Source organism: Tauraco erythrolophus, chromosome Z (genome assembly GCF_009769465.1).
Source record: "Tauraco erythrolophus isolate bTauEry1 chromosome Z, bTauEry1.pri, whole genome shotgun sequence".
Classification (NCBI taxonomy): domain Eukaryota; kingdom Metazoa; phylum Chordata; class Aves; order Musophagiformes; family Musophagidae; genus Tauraco; species Tauraco erythrolophus.
In genome coordinates, this window is record NC_141496.1 from 40,416,138 (window position 1) to 40,437,325 (window position 21,188).

The 21,188-nt window shown below is 37.1% G+C and overlaps 1 protein-coding gene across 1 annotated transcript in view; it reads right to left on the reverse strand.

Moving 5' to 3' along the window:
- The window catches only part of XRCC4 (X-ray repair cross complementing 4), a 187,315-nt gene that overhangs the window by 137,163 nt on the left and 28,964 nt on the right, over positions 1–21,188 (reverse strand). The window lies entirely within an intron of this gene.

The window sequence follows — 21,188 nt, forward strand, 5'->3', positions numbered from 1 at the left end:
AAGACCACAGATGTATACCATATGAGCAGTTCAAACCGTGATACTGAAGGGAAGCAATGAAAATTCTTTGTTTATAATGCACTCATGTAATTCTAAGGTGTAACATGCATCAACTTGATATTTTAGTTGTTTTGGTTTTTAGTTTGGTAATTTTATAGCTATACTAAGAAATAAACTTCAAGAAAATAACTCTAGAAGCAAGATAATAGAAAACTAGAAAGTAAAAACAATGCAGAAGGAATGAAAATTATAAACAGACCATGAAAGATAGAATCAGTTTTGAGCTGATTCCTCTGTGAACAGCAGTTAGTGAGAAAATATAATTACATTTTTATTTACTAAATCCAGACACTAATTTTATCACAGTGATTTTTTTGAAAGGGAAGAGACAGACTTGCTTTCTCTTGTTTAGAATAAAGTTCCCAAGTTACAAGCTATATGCGAATTAAGACCTTTTGCCTTTTGATAATTGAAACTATCTGCAGACAGAGCCAAGAAATAGCTTCTCTAATACTGCTAAATTGCATATGACTAATCCAGGGGAGTGGGGTGGAAAAGGAGATGGAAATCTGCCTGGGCTGAGTCATTGTGAAGACATAGTAAAGAATGATTGCCGAATAAGTCCAAAGCTGTTGAGACATAAATTGGCTGACCTAGTGGCCAGTTTTAAGGCTCAGCACAAATATGAGAACCAAGCCCTCCCTTGATATCTTGCACTTCCCCTTTCAACAAATGAAACCTTTGAGTTGCATTAGTTTTGTACCGAGGCATAATTTTCAACTGATGAGGAAGCCACATAGCTGAAGTGATCAAAATTTAGAAACTTCAACTGAAAAGCTGCTACTTCAGCTGACTGTGAATGTTTGTTTCAACAGGATCCAACTAATGGACTGAACAATAAATAGTATTTGTGAAACCCAAACTCAGATGTAATTGTGTTTGACAAATAAGTTAAAAGTTCCAGGTTCTTTTTCTTGGCGATCTATTCTACTGCTGTCTTAACTACCGCACATCACTCTCACTTATGTGAACTTTCTCATGGAAAGTTTGGAATAAGCAAACAATTAACTAAAAACACAGACTGAGATTTTTCAGAATATGTTCACAAAGTCTCCCCAAAGACAAGCAGGACAACATGCAACTTGATCAGTTTTAAGAGTCATCGTGTAGAGAACTAAGAGAAATTAATTTCAGAAAAAAAAAAACCACAGTATTTTTTTAGTGTTATTTCTAGCGGAACTTTCAACAAAAAGCTATTTCATTTGTAGACAAAAAATGTCCAAACTGAACTGTCTACAAGTAACAGCTGTAAAACTATCTAGTGTCTTAGTATGCCACTGCCTGCAACTGTTGCCATGTCTATCAATTACAACATTGCATGAACTAAAAGAAGAGAATACTGGCATGTGGCTTAAAACGCTCTGAAATAATCAGTCCAATTGTTTATCTACCAGGTCTTCTAAATTTAGTTTCCATGCCCATGGGAAAGAACTGATGGAAACTCAGGATCTCGCCTATCTTCCATAGGTGTCAAGTTGATAATGAATGGAAAATTTAGGACCTGTGAAACAGCTGCGCATCTAGTCTGACCAAAAGATAATCCTTGAAAACAAACACTGAAGAAAACCAGATCCTATCTTTTAAACAACCCTCCTTAGGCCTATGAATACTTAGTTTTCTTCACTGAAGCAAGCAGCTGGAATCTGTAACAGAATGATCTCCCAACTTAAATGCCCAACTTCAGTGGAAATCAAGAGTTTATTCATTACAGACAGCACTTGGGAAATTCTTAATTGTTGCAAAAAACCAGTATGGGCTCGACCATTTAAACCTTCATGTTTTAATGGCACTTTTATCTTCTGTATTTTAAAATAAGGCTTATAAGGAAGGGGAGAAGAAAAGAGAAGAGAAGAAAGGCCACCACACATATTAAAAAAACATTTTAGTGAAATTGAGAGGACTAGCTGGACGACAATCCTCTCTTCTCCTCTCCCTTACTTTAAGGATTGTGCTGAAGGGAAGATCGTGTGGAGAATCCCTCTAACCCTACACCTGGCACCTTCTAGAGGGTCTTGATTTGATCAACAAAGAACTTGCCCGGTGTATCTGCTGAAGAGATTATTTTGCTTAGACTCTGCTTCAGCCTGCTACACAAAATGCATACTGAAATTTTAACATGTGCAGATACTATAGTATACCACTGAGGCAGGGGGTAAGCTTTCCTGCAGGAAAAGAGGAGGGGAACTTAGAACAGATTGTGATGTTATCATCAAGTGTTTACTCTTTCTTCACTTATATACTCTTCCACTGCTAATTTAAGGTGTCCACTTACACAAACGGATTATAAAATAGATTAAAAAATTGATTATCCAAGGTAACTTATAAAAACATACATTCTTTTAGAAACAATTGCATTTGAGATAGTTGCACAAGGTTTTCTGCAGAGTTAAATCAAAGAAAAAGTGAAGTAATTTGCTTCAGAAATCTAATCAAAACAAGAAGGTTGTAACAGTGCTTATTAAAGACATCCATCACTCAAGAGGTAGATAAAATCTCCCACAAATCTATACCTTTCAGGTTTTTTTGAGTCTGCCCTCTCCCCCTGCAAAGCAATACAGACTTAGTCAATGCCTCTCTCCATTTTTTTTTTTTTAAAAACGTCATAGTATACTTGTGATTTACAGAGACAAGTGCCTCAAGTGTGCCCTTGGTGTAGCATCTTCGGTCTGACCAACAAGCAATGACAACACCGTATCCAGTGCATTGCCCCAAAATATTATATCCCCATTTAAATGAAAGAGGTGTGCCATTTGCCTGGATCTCAGGATTCTGCCTACCTTCAGTTTGATGAACAGGAGAGAAACAACTGGGTAGCTATAAATTTAGAAGACTATCTCTTATAACAAATGTTCATGAAAATGCTTGATATATGAAAGAGCTTGCAATACTTCAAATTAAGAAGCCTTACCAGTCTTGTTTTTCAACACTTATTTTTCTACCCTTGTGAGATTGTAGCTAGACTGTCCTGTAAGAAATATTCTGGAATTCAGACAATATATCATCCGCAAGATGACCAGCAGATGAAATACAAAAACTTGAGTCTACCTAGTATTTTTAAAAATAACATATATACCATAGCTAAGACAAGTATCTCCTTATCAAACCAGGTTTACTGGGGCCTTACCAAAGTAACATCTCCCACTGTCTTGTTTTATAAAGCAAAAATATATGTACACTTTTTAAAAGGTATGCTCCTTCAAAAAAGACCACATAAGTTGCTTAAGAGGTTAAATATAGCTTCACAACAGTAATTACAACTTGTGCAAGCTTCCAGTGGAGCTTCTCAAGAAACGCCAGACCATTTCAACTAAGACAACCATCGCATAATCCAAGCTGTGTTAATGTAAGAGACAGGATTAGTTTCTAAACTGGCAAATGTTTATAGCTTGGGTGTTAACAACAGTCAATTTATGTTACTTGTCAGCTATAAGCTGTTTTTGAGCACTACCCAAAAGCTTTACTAATAAATACAAGCAGAATGTGGGTCTGCATCTTGAGTTGCACAATATTTTGAAAACAATAATTACAAGACATTCATTAAGGATTCAAGCATCCGTTAGAGAGTCCTACCATATAAATGTTAGTTTTCCACTATAAATTTATTTTTCTGAATTCTAAAAAACAGCAAAAACACTTCTGTAATCTTTAGCTTATTTCCACTATTTGTTGAAACTTCTTAAAATTTATGCAAGCAATCCTTCTAAATTCAAAAGACTACTAACCTGCAACTAGGCCAAAATTACTTAAATGACTCACAAATTGTTTCTCTTAAACAAGAGGGAAGAAATTTTATTTAGTTTCAGCACGATACTACTGAAAATCTATAATTTACACCAGTAATAAAGGATATGGATTCATGTATATCAAGGAAATAGAAAACTTACGCTTAGAGTCTTAGTTGAATCAGTACTACTTGTCTATCCAATAAAACTATTTCCCACAATGTATCTCAACACTTAAAAAAATAATTTCAGAATCTTATATATTTTTTCCTCAGTTGTTACTTTAACCTTAGAGCAAAATATGTATTTCCTTCTCAAAATCAATGCATATTGCTGCCATCCTGAATTAAGCCCACGGAGAGCTCAACAGCCTGGTCTATCTGGGGTTTCCATCACATACCAATAAGTTGTATCATTCTAGCTCTCAAAAAGAAAGAGTGTATACTATAAAGACAACTTTGTCTTACTAACCATTTTCCCTTTGGAGGCATTGAAAACAAAAAGGCACAGAGGTTGTACGTCACCCACCAGACTACCGAAGCGTTAACAGTTTTATGCCTTAGTTATGGAGAAACTCACAAGAATTTTTTTAACAAATATTAATAAATTCTTTACCATATGGAAGTATATTTCTTTCCAAAGTCACGGTCCAGATTATGTTCAAAGTTGCAGCTGAAAAGAAAATGCTCGTATGTTGTGGAATCTATGTGTTATTTTCCTAAGCCACAAAATCTGACATCTAGGGACTTTTTTTTTTTTTTTTTTAATTAAAGTAGCTGCCGTTTGTTGAATTACATCACTTTCCATGCTCAAGTACACAAGCTTCTCATTTTGTAATTTGTTTCAATTTCTTTTGTATTCTTCCTTGTATGGTTAGAGAGTTACAATTTAGGTAGTAATACTCCAACTGAACAGTCTACAGCAGTTACACTTCAAGTCACACGCTTGAACTTGTAAGGTAAGCTCCTTCTTGTCATAGTCCAGAAACCACTGCAGGGGAAAAAAGCTATCACCCAGGAAAAACTTAATGTATCTAGAAAAACATTAAGGATGGAATTGTGGATTCAAGCTCATCTTATGCTGAAGAAATGCAATCAAAATTGAAGCATATGTTCCACGGGCGGCATATTCAGTATTGGAAAAACTCGGCCAGATGATGAAATGTGCCCCTGCCTCCCCATACAAAGTACTGCACTGGGCGAAAGAAAAGTCCACCCTTCTTTGAAAAAGTCAGCATAGAGGCCAGTACCAAGACTGGCTACGTACAACACCAAACTGTCACTGAACCTTAAATGCACAAGCTACCAAGTTGAGTCACTCATACACCACAAAATACAAGTATTTCTTTCTGTAAAAGTACAGAGAACTAAAAACTAATTAACTAAAATCCCAGACTGACATATAACTGATAAACATTTGATTGCACCTACATTTTCATAAAGTTCTGAGATGAACTGAAAAGAAGCATGTCTTCTGGTCCATCCAGAGGGACCTCAACAGGCTGGAGAGGTGGGCCCGTACCAACCTCATGAAGTTCAACCAGGCCAAATGCAAGGTCCTACATCTGGGTCGTGGCAATCCCAGGCACAAATACAGACTGGGTGGTGAATGGATCGAGAGCAGCCCTGAGGAGAAGGACTTGGGTGGACAAGAAGCTCAATATGAGCCGGCAATGTGCTCTTGCGGCCCAGAAGGCCAACCGCATCCTGGGCTGCATCAAGAGCAGCGTGGCCAGCAGGTCGAGGGAGGTGATTCTCCCCCTCTACTCTGCCCTCCTGAGACCTCACTTGGAGTATTGCGTCCAGTTCTGGAGCCCCCAACATAAGAAGGACATGGACCAGTTGGAGAGGGTCCAGAGGAGGGCCACGAAGATGATAAGAGGGCTGGAGCACCTTTCCTATGAGGACAGGCTGAAAGAGTTGGGGCTGTTCAGCCTGGAGAAGAGGAGGCTCCGGGGTGACCTTATAGCGGTCTTCCAGTACCTCAAGGGGGCCTACAAGAAAGATGGGGAGAGGCTGTTCAGGAGGGCCAGCTGTGATAGGACAAGGGGTAATGGTTTTAAAATAGAGGGAGGCAAATTCAGGTTGGATATTAGGAAAAAATTTTTTACCATGAGAGTTGTAGAACACTGGAACAGGTGGCCCAGAAAGGTGGTGGATGCTCCATCCCTGGAGACGTTCAAGGCCAGGTTGGACGAGGCCCTGAGCAACCTGATCTAGTTGGAGATATCCCTGTTCCTTACAGGGGGGTTGGACTAGATGATCTTTGAAGGTCCCTTCCAGCCCTAACCATTCTATGATTCTATGATTCTATGTCAGCTGTGGTAAATTTAACAAGAAGCATGTAACACAAGTACTTTCTGTCAACCTCTGTACCAGACGTGCAATCACACAAAGAACCTCCACTCACTTAAACATGGTGGTATCATGAAATTGTAAGTCTATCTATGAAGGTCCAGAAGCTCTCTGACAGGCAGACAAACCTGTCACTAAGTCAATTTCAAGCTCCTCTTTTTCTCTTTCAACAAAGAAAATCTTAAGACTCCTTAGACAGCTGTATGATAAACTGTGAATATGTGTCTGGATTGATTCACAATTAGACATCCTGATTTTAACCAGTCTAAAGTCTTAAAATTGCAATCAGAAAAAAAAAAAAAAAATCAGCTTCTAAAAAAACCTGCTTTTAAGGCAGAAAGATCCAGGGCAGTTCTCTCAACTGGGTCTAGGAATACTGGGATTAACTACCTCAGCTTTATCAAGCACTACCAGAAAATCTGATGAGATATTTCATTTCCGCCTCCACTACTGACTTTCATAGGGAAAATAAACCACAAAACACAAACCCACAACAAGAAATAAGCTTGTCAATACAAGAGGTATTGCTAAGACAAAATATCTTTATTCAGCATAAAAAATTACTAGAAATTAACAGAAACACTCTGAGCATCATAAATGCAAAAGATAAACTCCAGTAATTATGTCATTCAACCAACATTGTATCAGTTTTACACCTGCTTCTTGAATATCATCTGCGATCGCACACATTTTCAGAATGCTACCAGGCACACTTCAGTTCCTGGCTCCTACTAAATGATTTAACACTCAAACGTGTTTTCATTCTCTATGTGTTCTTTTAGTACCAAGTGCAAAAAGCTAGTGGAGCTTTAACACAATCCAGAAATTGTTCCAAAAACATGTGGCGCAAAAAGCTCGTGCTTCTGTAATATGAAGGAAGGAGCACAACAGATGCGAAATGCTTTAGTGGAAGTTTCTGTTGAGACAGACTTGCAAAAATGGAGTTTCCTAACAAATAAAAGATAGCAGGCAATTCCTCTAGGCTTGCAATTCTCCATGATGACTCCTGATTTGTGATCATTACCCTGAAGCTCTTTAAATGATCTGGACTCTGAATACTATACACAGAAGTAAGACAGATCATGGATAAAGGTACTAGTTCCAGAGATGCGGTACCGTCTGGAAGCTTGTTACCCTGAACGCAACATGATAGAGCTAGGAAAAATATATGTGTAATTTTAATTTTGGCATCTTACTGATTACGTATACTACTCTTTCTAGCCTTTCGCTAATAGTGGTCTTGATTAAAGACCATTGTTCAGGAAAGGAAGCACATGCATTTCCAGATGGCATAAACATGCTGCAATGACTAAACAACATTTGACGAACACATGCAGCTCTGGCAGCGCACCAGAAAGAAACCACTGCATTCATGTTATATAAGTACTGTCTAACAAACTTGAGATAAACCACACAGCTACATTAGGATGGGTAAAACGTGGGAATACATCGCCTTCCAACTCCAAGGTTTAAAATCAGTTAGTAATAAAGGTGAAAAAAAAAAAGTCACATCATCAATTTTAGATATCAGCTTGTCCAAGAAAAGTTAAAACCAAAATAAGTTAATTTTCCCTCCACTTGAGAAGTGGGTTTATTTTCCTCTTGAGAAATTCAGATATCAAGGATGTGTATCTGTTTTCTTTATTGTCATGTTTGGGTTTTCGGGTGGAGTGGTGCCCACTTTTCATGTTTGTGCCACAGAACCTACAGACCTCCCACCCCGACCAAAGAATATAGTGGCAAGAAAATAAAAAGTGGTATGTGCCCCAATTTTTTTTTCCATAAATCAAGATATTTAGTCAGAGAATGGTCTCAGTCTTACCCTGTGGTAAATACTATGTAACTTAACATCTTTCTGGCATTCTAGCCACAAAGAAAAAAGATGCTTTAGCAAAACGGATTTAAAAATTCTCAAGGACCACAGACAAAAAGGAAAGTGAAATTAGTACGGTAAATCAAATGTACTTCCAATATACACAGTCAGGCCTTCATCAAGATTTCAGAGGTGACATGTACGAGGTTCTTGTGAAAGCTGTTGAGCCCAAGTGTTCACCTCATTGTTCTCACTCTCAAAAGCAGCGTTCTCATCCATTTCTAATGCCCCTTGAATCTGTTCTGACACGTAAAAATCAAGGTGCTGCCTGTCTAAGAGTTAACAGACAAGTCCTGTCCACCCACCCCTCCCACACACAATCTGGTGGAATTACTTTTATCACAAATTAAGAATACCTTTACCTTGAATAATTTGCACTCTTTGGTACCCTCAATCATCAACTTGTTCAAGCACTATCTGGTTATATGTACTTCTTTATGTTGTTAGATATTATTAAAGTTGGACATGAACACTGATTTTCTAACAAGATATAAAGCGATAGAGCTTAGGATAAACTGCTAAAATCGATGAAAATTACGCTATTGCAAGATATATTGTATGCTTGCAGAGAAAGCAGAGAAACAAACTTTTCATTACTAACCAAGTAATTTTGGAGGCAACAGTGGAACAGCTTTTGTTGGTTTGCGTCTTTTACTCATCCTCTTTCAAGATAAACGATTGGTACATGAAATTTGTTTTCCAGAGAACGGATGTTCTTTTTGCAATCATGCTGTTCTTATCCTCAGATTATATCACTTAAACAAGAATTTTTAAACTGTAACTATGTCAGGTAGCTAATACGAATAACATACCCACTTCCACTGGTTAGCACAATACTCTTACCACGTGTCCAAATAACAGCCCTATTAAAATATCCTTTTCCCAAATACATTGAATAATTCGCTCATACCTTGCAAGGACTCTTGAAAGCATAACATCTTAGTTATGTAGTTTACAGTTTTTTCAAGCTAACTCACAAGTGTACCAGCAGGCTAATTCTTCTCTTGAACAAGAGAATTCACATTTAGTTATTTAAAGCCAATGAAAACATGATTTTGACCCTCATCATAGCTAACAAAACCTTCAACTGGGTCTCTCAGAAATATAACTAGTTTGTTGTACACCAACTAGTGTGTATAAAAATAAAATATATACTAAATATTTTAAGGCAGTTATTTAAAAATAAAAAGTACTGACAGAACACAAACACAGACAGATCTCAAAAGTCAAAATTTTCTTTATAGGTAATCCTAAAAAATCCGCAAATGTGCCTAAGCACTTGAGTTTTTTTTGTTGCTGACATGCCATGAGAACCACTTTTGGAAATATAGCAGTTGTTTTCTGGACATCTCCACACTAGGACAAGTAGGGATGGGAGTGACCAGAGAGAGATGTTTCTTCTCTACCTTCAGTCATGGACTTTGTTCCAGCATGCTCACTGTAGAAGCACAGGTAAAGTCTCAGTGAAAGGGAACCAGAGAGGAGACAGTTATGCTATCTTATGGCGAGCAAGATCTAGAAGATTAAGACAAGATCCAGACAGACAGTTGCTTTACAATAAGCACCAAACCTCATGACTGCCTTCTAGTTAACTGTTTTCAGGTTGCAGACAACTGTCATTATTAATAAACAATATTACTAACTTTCCTACAGTTTGGGGGGAAGGGTGACTTTACAGAAATCTTCCTTGTTCAACAGACGAGAAGCAAGCTACCATTTCAGTGGGTTCAATAATTTCCATTGACGCAGGCCAAAATTTTCATCTTTGATTATAATTAACACGTGTGTATATTTGAAATAACCCTTTAAACACCCTTTCATTTGCTTTTCATTGGTATTTGCATTCTTGTTTAATGTTCTCAGTTTTGACCTATGTCCTAGACAACATCTCATTATTTCTTAATGAGGTTAAAACTGCATTGCTTAATGTCTGTCAGTATACAATCTCAGTAACACAAAACCAAAAACCTGAAGTGAATGCCTGATTTAGAACACCAGTTTCTCAAAGCAGGTACCAAGACTACACTGTTTTAACTCCTTTGTGAGCACAGGGAAATAAAAGATGACAGTAAATTCTTCTATTTTCAGTTGTTAGCCAAAAAAAAAATTAAAAAAAAAATTATCGGTTGTGTCTGGGTTATTTAAAAGAAGACACGTTCTCATGATACGCATGGTTGTTCAACAGAATTTTTGTTTAGTTTAAACAGTAGTTTAAATTGTGAATAAAACAGTACTTGTAAAGGCTAGATAAGCTCACAATTTTTCTCCATGTAACTTCAGACTTCCAAGTTCACCACATTACCTCAGGCTTAGACCTCTCATCTGGACTAGAACTTTTACTTGTGCTGTAACTGCCAAGCAATAGCTCAAGTCAGTAAGTCTCTAAAAGCTACGTTAGATGGTGCATAAACCTTTTTTTTTTTTTCCTTTCCCTAAGAGTAATTCAGTTCAGAGGAGAAAGGTAGAGAGTCAGGCTAGAGCAAAAGAGTATGGTCATGATTTTTCCAAATAAATAGCAAAAGCCATCCATCTAATCTTTCTAGGATGGACTAGCTATACATAGAGTAACAAATTCTCATTCTAGTTAAAACTGAACAGCTACAGAACGCAACTGCAAAGTAACAAGTTCAGTATGAAGCCATGAAAATCTATTTCCTATTGCTTTGTGAGTTGTATAGCAATCAACCAAGTGCACAAAGAACTAGTATAAAATATAACAAGTAACTGAAAATTCCACGATGTTGGTAATTAGAGTTCTGCATTAAGCCATTTTAGCTAAGTTAGAATTTTATCGCAAGCTAAACTGTAAATATATTAAGCATATTTGTTGGTGACATGGACAGTGGGATCGAGTGCAACCTCAAACACCAAGTTGTGTGGTGTTGTGGACACGCTGGAGGGAAGGGATGCCATCCAGAGGGACCTTGACAGGCTAGAGAGGTGGGCCTGTGAGAACCTCACGAAGTTCAACAAGGCCAAGTGCAAGGTCCTGCACATGGGTCAGAGCAATCCCAAGCACAAGTACAGGCTGGGTGGAAAACGAATTGAGAGCAGCCCTGAGGAAAAGGACTTGGGAGTGCTGGTGGATCAGAAGCTCAACATGAGCCGGCAATGTGCACTGGCAGCCCAGAGAGCCAACCATATCCTGGACTGCATCAAAAGGAGCGTGGCCAGCAGGTCGAGGGAGGGGATTCTGCCCCTCTACTCTGCTCTCCTGAGACCCCACCTGGAGTCCCCAGCACAGGAAGGACATGGAGCTGCTGGAGCGGGGCCAGAGGAGGGCCACAAAGATGATCTGAGGGCTGGAGCACCTCTGCTATGAAGACAGGCTGAGAGAGTTGAGGTTGTTCAGCCTGGAGAAGAGAAGGCTCCAGGGTGATCTTATAGCGGCTTTCCAGTACTTAAAGGGGGCCTACAGGAAAGCTGAAGAGGGACTTTTTACAAGGGCATGTAGTGATAGGACAAAGGGCAATGGATTTAAACTGAAAGAGGGGAGATTTAGATTGGATATAAGGAAGAAATTTTTCACTCAGAGGGTGGCGAGTCTCTGGAACAGGTTGCCTAGAGAAGTTGTGGATGCCCCATCCCTGCAAGTGTTGAAGGCCAGGCTGGATGAGGCTTTGGGCAACCTGATGTAGTGGAGGGTTTCCCTGCCCATGGCAGGGGCGTTGGAACTAGATGATCTTTGAGGTCTCTTCCAACTCTAACCATTTTATGATTCTATGATCATCCAATAGTGAAGAGTATATTTCATACACTATTTTCTAGTAAGAAAAAAAAGGGCACAACGACCTATAAACCTGTCAGTTTATATGTATACACACACAATTATACAGCTTGTACCTGATAATGCACATCATTGATAAACAGCTTATATGAAGTAAATATAGGAATGTAGAGACGCAAGAAAAAACTAAAATTATATATTTATGTTTTTTGATAGAAACTACTACTGAAAAGCATAACTTTGCAAAGCAGAGGACCTTCTCTCACCTAAGAGGTTCCCTTCTAAGCCCCACGCTGTATGTAGGAGACTAAATCTGATGATATTTACACAGCTGATTTCAATGTGATGGATGTTATTTGCTAATACAGGCCACGACAGCAGTTCCTGAATTGGAGAATGCAGTTTATTATTGGAGAAGATGAGGACAGATGTGTGTAATTTTTCTTCTCCTACTGATATCTCAGTGTTGGAGGGTTTTATCCCCACTCCCTCCCAATATTGAAATCAGGTTAAAAGATTTAGAATAATGTAATGTTACAATAATCCGTATCGAATGAGAAGGAAAAAACCTGACAGTTTCCATATTCCACTTTTTGGTACCTCTGCAGCGCCTAAGGCATTAGTAAGGTTCAGTTACCACAAATCAGCATATGCTTACATATTTATATTATACTAATAACCTACAGGTATCAATTATGCACCAAGAAGACAACATGAAGACAATATGCACTGAGAAGACAATGTGCTTGTATGAACAGAACAAAAATCTGTATCTCAAAAAACCCCAAAACTTAGATTTGTCAGAGAACAGATGCAGAAAACCAGGATTTGTATTCTGAAAACCCCCAAAAAACAAACTAGTACCAGTTACATTTTATAACCAGCAAACCAACTAAAACTAAATTTTAAATGAAACATAAAACACTTTGCAGGAGCCTCTGAGAGGAATAATAATTAAAAAAAAAGACAAGATGACAAATCATCTTATATGGAAGAGCTTTTCCACAGAATGATACTATCCAGAAAATTACTCTTGAAATTGTATGCTGTATTTACCTCTCTGGGAGACATATTTCTGTAAGAGAACCACATTCAAGATCTGAAAAGCAGAGAACCTACCTTAAAAAGGGTTTTCCAGTGATATTATATTTTAGAACAATGCTAAATGAATGTTTGACTCACCAAAAATTTCAAATATATAGGTAATTTGGCTTTCAATTTTAAATCTCAAATCAAAGAACCCTAGACTTTGTCCTCCATGATAAAAACTCCAGATGCTCTCTGACATCTTAACAGTCAGTAATTAGCATTCTGTAAAATTCTAAGGTCAGACGCAACAGTTTACAGTATTTATAGCAAAGGAGCAAAATTACAATAGTACTGTTTCACCAGGAAACAGTTGACCTTGCTCTGCTTATTGGACAATGACATTTGGAACTTGTTCTCACTTTTCAGAGCAAAGTTCATTTCTATGTCAGAATCACTAACATACAGTGACTCCATAAGATAAGTGAACAAGCAAAGATACATGTATAACAAACTGCTGCAACTTAAGCGAAGAAAACAACAGGAAGTGTAACACCTTCCTCACTTCAAATCCTACAGTACCTTATTTCTGTATCACACTACACAAAGATACTTCTGTATTTTCTGGGTTTTTTTTAAATGCTAGACATCTCAAATTGGCTCTTTTCTTACATTTCAAGACAATTTCCGTATGTAACTACAGCAGAACTAGTACATGTGTTGAAATCAACTGGAAGCATTTACTCGAACCTTTGAGGGTTACAACATACACATTCAATATTTTATACTGGTAAAGGTTCTATTTTAGTGAACACAAAATTTAACAAAACATTATTATCCTGAGCTTGAGGGTCTTCCTATGTCTTTGCAGGTAGAAAGACAAAAGCTTCCTATGGAGCTGCAAAAGCATTTCTGAAACATAGGTGAGATTCTTGCTGTTCTTCAGGCTCTGACTGTTGTTCATTCTTACAGAGAATATGGGATTAGAATCCTGTAGTGAAGTTTTAAAACACACACAGTAATCTTTTTTCCAGACCATCTACTGTCCTCTTTGTTTTTCTTGGGAAACGAAGACTTGTCAATATGCCATGATTTAAAGATTTTCCTCTTAAAATGAAAGCATTTGTACTCAGCTGTACAAGTAAAAGTAAGCCTTGATGTCTACACAGAGATTTGAAATGCACAGCAGGTATGCCAAAAGGGAAAATCTGAAAGAATTGAGAGGAAGAGAGGGGAGACAATGCAATAACATCAGGAGGGGGAAAGGACAACTGACAATCTTTCTTTTATAAATCAAATCAGTATCTGTTATTTCACCATTTTAAGAACATTTTACAGCTATTTTAACATATCTAGACCATCATTGTGCTGGTGAAATTAGAAAATGCCATTTATAGTGTCATTTATAATAGGCTTTAAAGCAGTTAAACTACTATTTTTGTTCAACTGGATAATTTCAGTTAAATCTGCAAATCCTAACAGGTAGAGAGAAACTGAAGGAGTATTTATTCATTGCAACCTTTGGTTCTTCCTTTTTCAACAATCCTTCATTTTCAAAGGGATATACTACTGGTGTTTTAAATGTACTTCCCACCAATACGTCTTCAAATCAAGAAAAATCTTACAATCACATAGCTAAACAAGGAAAATAGCATAACTTAATTCTCCAGGACTTTTGTCAAATATTGTACACATTATTAACGTTTGAGGGGGGAAAGGACTTTTTTTTTAAAAAAAGCTTTTCTTACCTCAAAGCTACAGAAGTGATCCACTGCATTTAAAGTGTACCTACAAGACCTGAAGAGTTTATAAAGGTACACATCAGGTGAGATGGGGAAAATCATGCAGCACTTGGAAGTCTGAGATTACACAAATGATAACATTTGATGTTTTTATTATATAAGGCACATTAGTAAACTATTTTTACACAAGGCTTCTGAGAAACTCATTAAGTGTACACTCTTAAATCCTGAAGTACATAGACACAAATGATACAGAAGAGTCATTGCCTTTACACTGACCTAAAAATTAATCATTTCATCCTTCTGTCTTCTCAGTTGAGCAGTTAGTCGAATTGCCTGGGAAACAATTTGAACTCTCAGTGACCTTTGTTATCCAAACAACACATCCTCAGTGGTTTAGAGCAAAGTAACTATTCAAACCTTGAACTGAGACAGTTTGGACAGCATAAAGAGCTCTACCAATTCTATTTCGCTCGTTTAGCACGCTGTGTAAAGTTTTGGTTAGCATGACTTTCTCCAACTATTTTTAACTTGTAGTAAACTCATGATGAACTCACAGAATCGACCACGGAAAAGCAGCCACAGGAAACGGAAAACACAAGTAACAGCATCTCTTCCATCAGCCTAATTAGCAATAGTACTGTATCTAAGGTGGAATTTCTGAAGCTCACATCCTCCCTGTTTATAAATTTACACAAAAGGCAAGAAAAAGAACAGAGCCTGTCACATTACTGTAAAAAAAGACGACTGCTAGCACTCAAATAATTGTTTATCAAAGGATATTTAATCAATTTAATTGCCAGGACAAAAAAAAAACCTCTTGCCGGATTTCCATTATTTATTATATGTGTAGTGACTCGCAAAAGTACTTGGAAAGATTTACTTCCAAGTGGTCACCTACTTAGATCAAGCGCTAAATCACTGACTCTGTGCTGGTGTTTGTTTAGGTGGCAGCAGTTTAGCTGGCCCAGCCTCAATGGCCCCTTACTGAGATCTCTGTGTGTGTGGCCCATTTTGCACTGCAGCTGGCTTGACACACAAGTCCCACTGTATACCAAAGCCATTGTTATTTTAATGTGACTCTTAACAGTCTACTTTGCCCTCACCACCCTAAAAACAGCTCCTAGCGGCAGAGTGCTGAACGCCCTACGGCAAAGCCACCTGTCATAAGGAAGATAAATCAAAAAACACATTGGAATTTTTAAAGGTGTAATATTTTAGGCTCAGCTACATCAGGCTGAGATACAGCTGGAACAAGTATTTATAAAACTCAGACAGCATTTTATCTTTTTTGGTCACTATTTCAAGAAGATGAGTAAGAAAGTACTAAAATCCTTATGGGCTTCCCTTCATTCAGATGATGATTCTTATTCTGATACTTTTAAAATTACCTGCAACTATGACACTGCAATATAAACATGTTACATAGATATCACCTCCAAATCAGATATGAATTATTTGTGACTTGGGGAAGTTTTTCATCCATTCAAAAAAACCCATCAGCATCTAAGTAAACACATTCATTACATAAATCTTTCATATACATCATTACTATATATTAATCATTATAAACACTTCTAAAAGGATCTTGAGAGAAAGGTTTGGTTTCATCCAACTAGAACAGTGATGGAGTAGTTGTAAGCATTTACTTTTAAGCATCTAGCTTTGTGGTAGACATCAGTTCATGGAAGGAACTTACCTGTTCATTAACTAAACAACAGGTGAATTAAGACTGTACTGTAGTCTTCCGTATATTACACAGATGCTGTAAATGACTCCCCTGATCTTTACTTATGCTGGTGGTAAAAGCTATACAAAAAACTGTCAAAGTGATTTCGCATCTGGATGCAGCCTGCCTTCTTACACCCTCCTAAGTTGTGACAGGTCTCCTTGGCCTTCAAAGCAGGCTCTGGCTAATAAGCGTTAAGTTCAGCCTTCATGAGCCAGTACAAAAGAGGGGGAAATAATTTAGAGGAACCACAGACAACTTATTTATTTCCATAAGTAAATAAGGGATAATTATTCTTCCCTATCAGCTAGGAAAGGAAAACCAAACTGATTTTCAAGGGCTTGTTTGTAAGCCTACCTCAATGAGATGTTTACAATGCCAATTTTCATTGCTACAGTGGAGAATCATCTGTCAGACTTACCACTGTCAAATGTTCCATCTAGACTACAAAAGACACAATAAACTTTGAACAATCAACCTGTGGCACCTAATGAGGGATGACAAACCTCTTCTCATGAGGCAACTTGCAAAAGCTACATACTCCACCCTATCACTCTTCAACTTGTGTGTGTCTGTTTGTAAACACGAGTTCCTTAGTGAAGGTATTTATTGCACCATAGACCAATGGAGCTCACATATACAGTAGTCTGGGCAGGAAAGCAGAGATTCACAGGTTTTTGGGATGGACACCGCCTATTAAGTCATCTAATGTGCTATACTACTAATGCGGGATAGCTACTTACAGTGCATATTCCTTTCCTTTGTCCAGTCAGTTTTGAAGTGACTGACGCAATGGGGCTGCTACCGCTTCCTCTGGCAAACACTTCAGCAGTAAAACAAATTTCAACATCAGAAAATATTTCCCAATAGTATGTCTACATTTTCCTTCGCTTAACATCACTTCATTATTTTTATTTGCACTCCTATATACCACCCAATACAGTTTTGACACATCATAATATTTTAGGGAAGCAGAACTTTACCAAGCTGCTCCAAAGAAGGTAAAAATTATTTCAAAGACCACAGTTTAGTACAGTTATGGAAACAAAAATTCAGTATCTAACACATTTTATCATCATCAAGTGACTATTATCATTCACTAGTCCAACATCACCTACAGATACTCTCTACTAGAAGACTGAAAAACAAATATGCCAGTGCACAATTAAAAAGAAAGAAAAACATTTAGAAAAACAGACTATTGAAAACAGAGTATTTCAGATTCACATATTCACTAAGTCCTTGAAAATTACATGTGTCTATAAATTATATAATATATATACATATAGTATTACAACGTTAGTAATTACCAAGCTGAAAATTATGCTCATCAAGAGAAAAATCAAGCAACACTGGTGACACAGATAACTTTACTTCACATCAGTCAATAATGATTACATTACTGATTTGTAACACTAAACAATGCTTTTTAAGGCTTACAATTTTAAAGACTAACTTCTGATGCACTACCATATGAAAACTTTTGTTATTTATCACAAATTAGATCTGCTTACCAAGTTCCTAGTCTATATGAAGCATGCTAATCATGTACAGAGTATGCTTCACATGTGCAAGAAACAAGCATGAACAAATATACCAAGATGGTGTACTCGGATGCAGCAGTATACTTCTCCCACACGGATGCAATATACTAAAAAATAAGTTGTAGTTAACTTCTCTTTTTCAGCTTCCTCAGACACATTTTCTTTGTTAATTAAAGTAACAAAAATTAGTATATACCATACTATTATTAACTAGTGTGAATTATAAATGTATTGAGAAAGATATTTGAGATTATTCATGTAAACTAAGATATCTAAAAATAAATATGAATTTTCTTAACAACAAGAAAGAATAAGAAGTAACTTGTCTTACAAGCTGCAAGAATTTACCACTGTGAATTCTTTAAGATGCTTTTAAAATGCTCATTCCGTTTGGAGTATACCCATCGTGTACCTAAACCTCACAGACTTTTCAGCCAGCAAATATTTATAAACTGTGTAGACATCATTTGCACATAAGGGCCCAAATTCAACTGAATCTATGATGTATTCAGAAGAAAAAAGGCAAATTATTTTGTAGAAATGCTACTTCTCGTTTCCGGTAGGAATTAGTGGTTTATACAGACTGGATGGAGAACAATGGCAGAGCACCGCACCGGACATTACTGGTTGAGATGGACATAGGTGACTGACTACTGGCGATCAACATCATGCTGTAGGTAGGTTTCACTAAAATTAATTAAAATAATCAAGCTTGTGTATACAGGCATGCATATACACCTAACAAAAGGCATATTGTTTTTCCAAGAGTATAAAACTTATTCTTAGGCACCTGTGCACTCACTGGGTGAAAAAAAATGCCGTAATAGATGGCTGCATGAATTAATAATCATTTTATAGCTTACAAAGTATAACAATGCATTTCAGAAGCTTTGGGGTTTTTTAAATAATGTGGTTAACACTTTTCAGTTAAGATAAAGCAAAAAATTCAGTATTCAAACAAAACCAATCACATCTTCATGAATACTTTTCTGGAATGTCTTCTTTTGTTATATATAAAATGACAAAAACACTGGTTTAAGAATAGCAATCTTCTAATTGTTCCTGATAAACAAATGGACTTTTCTCACAATGGTGATTAACAATATAATGAGGTAGGAGAAGTGAAGTAGGAAACTTGAAAGTAGTACTATGTACACTACTGTCAAAATTGGAAATTATGTTCCTTTTCCTTTATCCCCACACTTTTAAACAAAAATATGAAGACTAATTACACCTCTCAGTTTGACTGAAGGTAGCACATCTAACAAAAGAAATGCAGTACAGTTTAACCAAAAGCTCCCCTCTCTCCACACACACATTGCCATCGTCATCCCGTCCTGTCCCGCTCTGCCCCACAACGCTCTTCCCAAGACTGGGAAGACTGTAAATTGTGTATACATACAGTTGCTGAAATAAGAAAAGGGAAAGAGAAAATATTCATAACTACTAAACAAAAGACATAAAGACAAATACTCAGTAAGAAAAATAAGTACTGTTCAGAGATAAACACCGAACTTAAGTCATGTTTAAATTGCAGAGTAGTTTCTCTAGGCTCCCTCTGCGGTAAACGTACGTTTAGCTGAACTTCAGTCCTCTGGATGTACAGAGCCCAGAAAGATTAATTTCCTAATCTGATGGTGAAAGACATACATCATGGATACTTCCACAGAAAATTTGCAAAACGATTGAAATATATTCTCTTACAGACCTGAAAGCTATCTGTAATTCTGACAAAGGCTTTGGCAATTGTATTTGTAGGCATTAGTTTAGTACAGAAGGAAAAAAAGGTGCATTTTCACCCACGAAATTACATCTTTTCTAAAAACACTCTTTTGACACCCAAAGCTAAAAGCATGCATAGCACTCAAGACACTTTGTATTTTCAATTTCTTTGGCCAGATTATTATTTTCCCAAATTGACATAAAGATGTTTTCATATGAATTAAATTTCTCGTAAGCCTTAATTGATGGAAACCTATATTAGATGGGCCCATATATATGAAGATATTTTCCTTCAATAAAAAAAATATTATGTATTTCATCTGTCTGGTATTTAGAATATATTATGTGTGACACAGACAAGAAAAACAGGATTCTTAAAATTACTGCTCTGATTTTCTAAGTAAAATCTGGTCCCAACCTTGCAATCCTGATGTAATATAGTACTTTTGACCTAGACCCTTTATGAACAGCACTGAGCCCTGTGTGCTCCCAAGAAGTGTCCAGAAGAGGGTATAGAGCCTGTAAGGCCTTGGGTAAATACACAGAAATATTGATAATGCCAATTGCAAAACTTACATTACCTAACTTTTGGCACTTCAACCAAATTGTGGTGAAATTTCCTATACCACACAAGGAAAAAGGCCTATAATGAAGTACTCGTAAGGAGCTGAACTTCATTCTACTGAATCTCTCTTCCTCTGCTTACTAAAATGAAGCCAAGACTCTGACTATAACCATGTAAGTGAGCTGCTACTGATTAGGTAATATAAATGCTCCTCCTCTTTAAAGTGAATTTTTCCCCATCTCATCTAAGAGATACATGTACATGAAATATATACATATTCCCATTTCAGGTTTGTGACCAATTGCTATCCTGCATTCTTTGTCTATTTCCAATTTAGAGGACAAAAGTATTTCCACTGACACATCCCAGAGAAGGTAGTTTCTTTGGTTTGTTTTTTTGTTACAAGTCAGACATCTCTGCTAGTTTCTTACAAGGTGATACCTGCCAAAATTAACCAAATGAGGTGCAAAACACAGGCCAATGGTCTGAAGCAGAAATCTTTTTAAATGAAGCAGGTAGGACAATCCCTAGATACTTTGCTCCCAGATACAACTCCATGCTAGATTTTTTCCCCAGGTGAAAAAAAAGATATGGCCAAAGACACTCCTACTCTTCTGTGTCTGCAATCTCATCTCCATGCTCTATCTGCAATTTTCTTCCCCTCAATAATGCCAGAGAAACTGATTGCAGAACTGTGCCCTGAACTAAATCAGTGCAATTTACATCAGTGCAATTTTAAAGTAGTGCTTTTTAAATCCACATTATTTCACTAATGTAACTGAGTGGTCAGTCAGCCCAACTACTATCCTAGCATAACTGAAGCTGTGACAAACCTTGGGAAAGGCAGAGTATTAATTTTTAGGGAGTTCAGGGTGGCAGGAAGAGTACAAGTAAGGATGATTACCTTAAATCAGCTTCTTTCCCAGAAAAGTTTTAACACCAAACCACAACCTTAAATAGACAGAAGTGTCTACAGATACAGATTATACTGGTTTCTTTCTTGCTTTAAGACAGTCCTTTCCTTTGCAGCCAAGAAACCAACACGGAATCACATCCCCAGTTGTAATTTAATTCACTTCAAAGCAAGAAACAATTTCACTGTTAGCTTCCAAAAATCTTTAAAT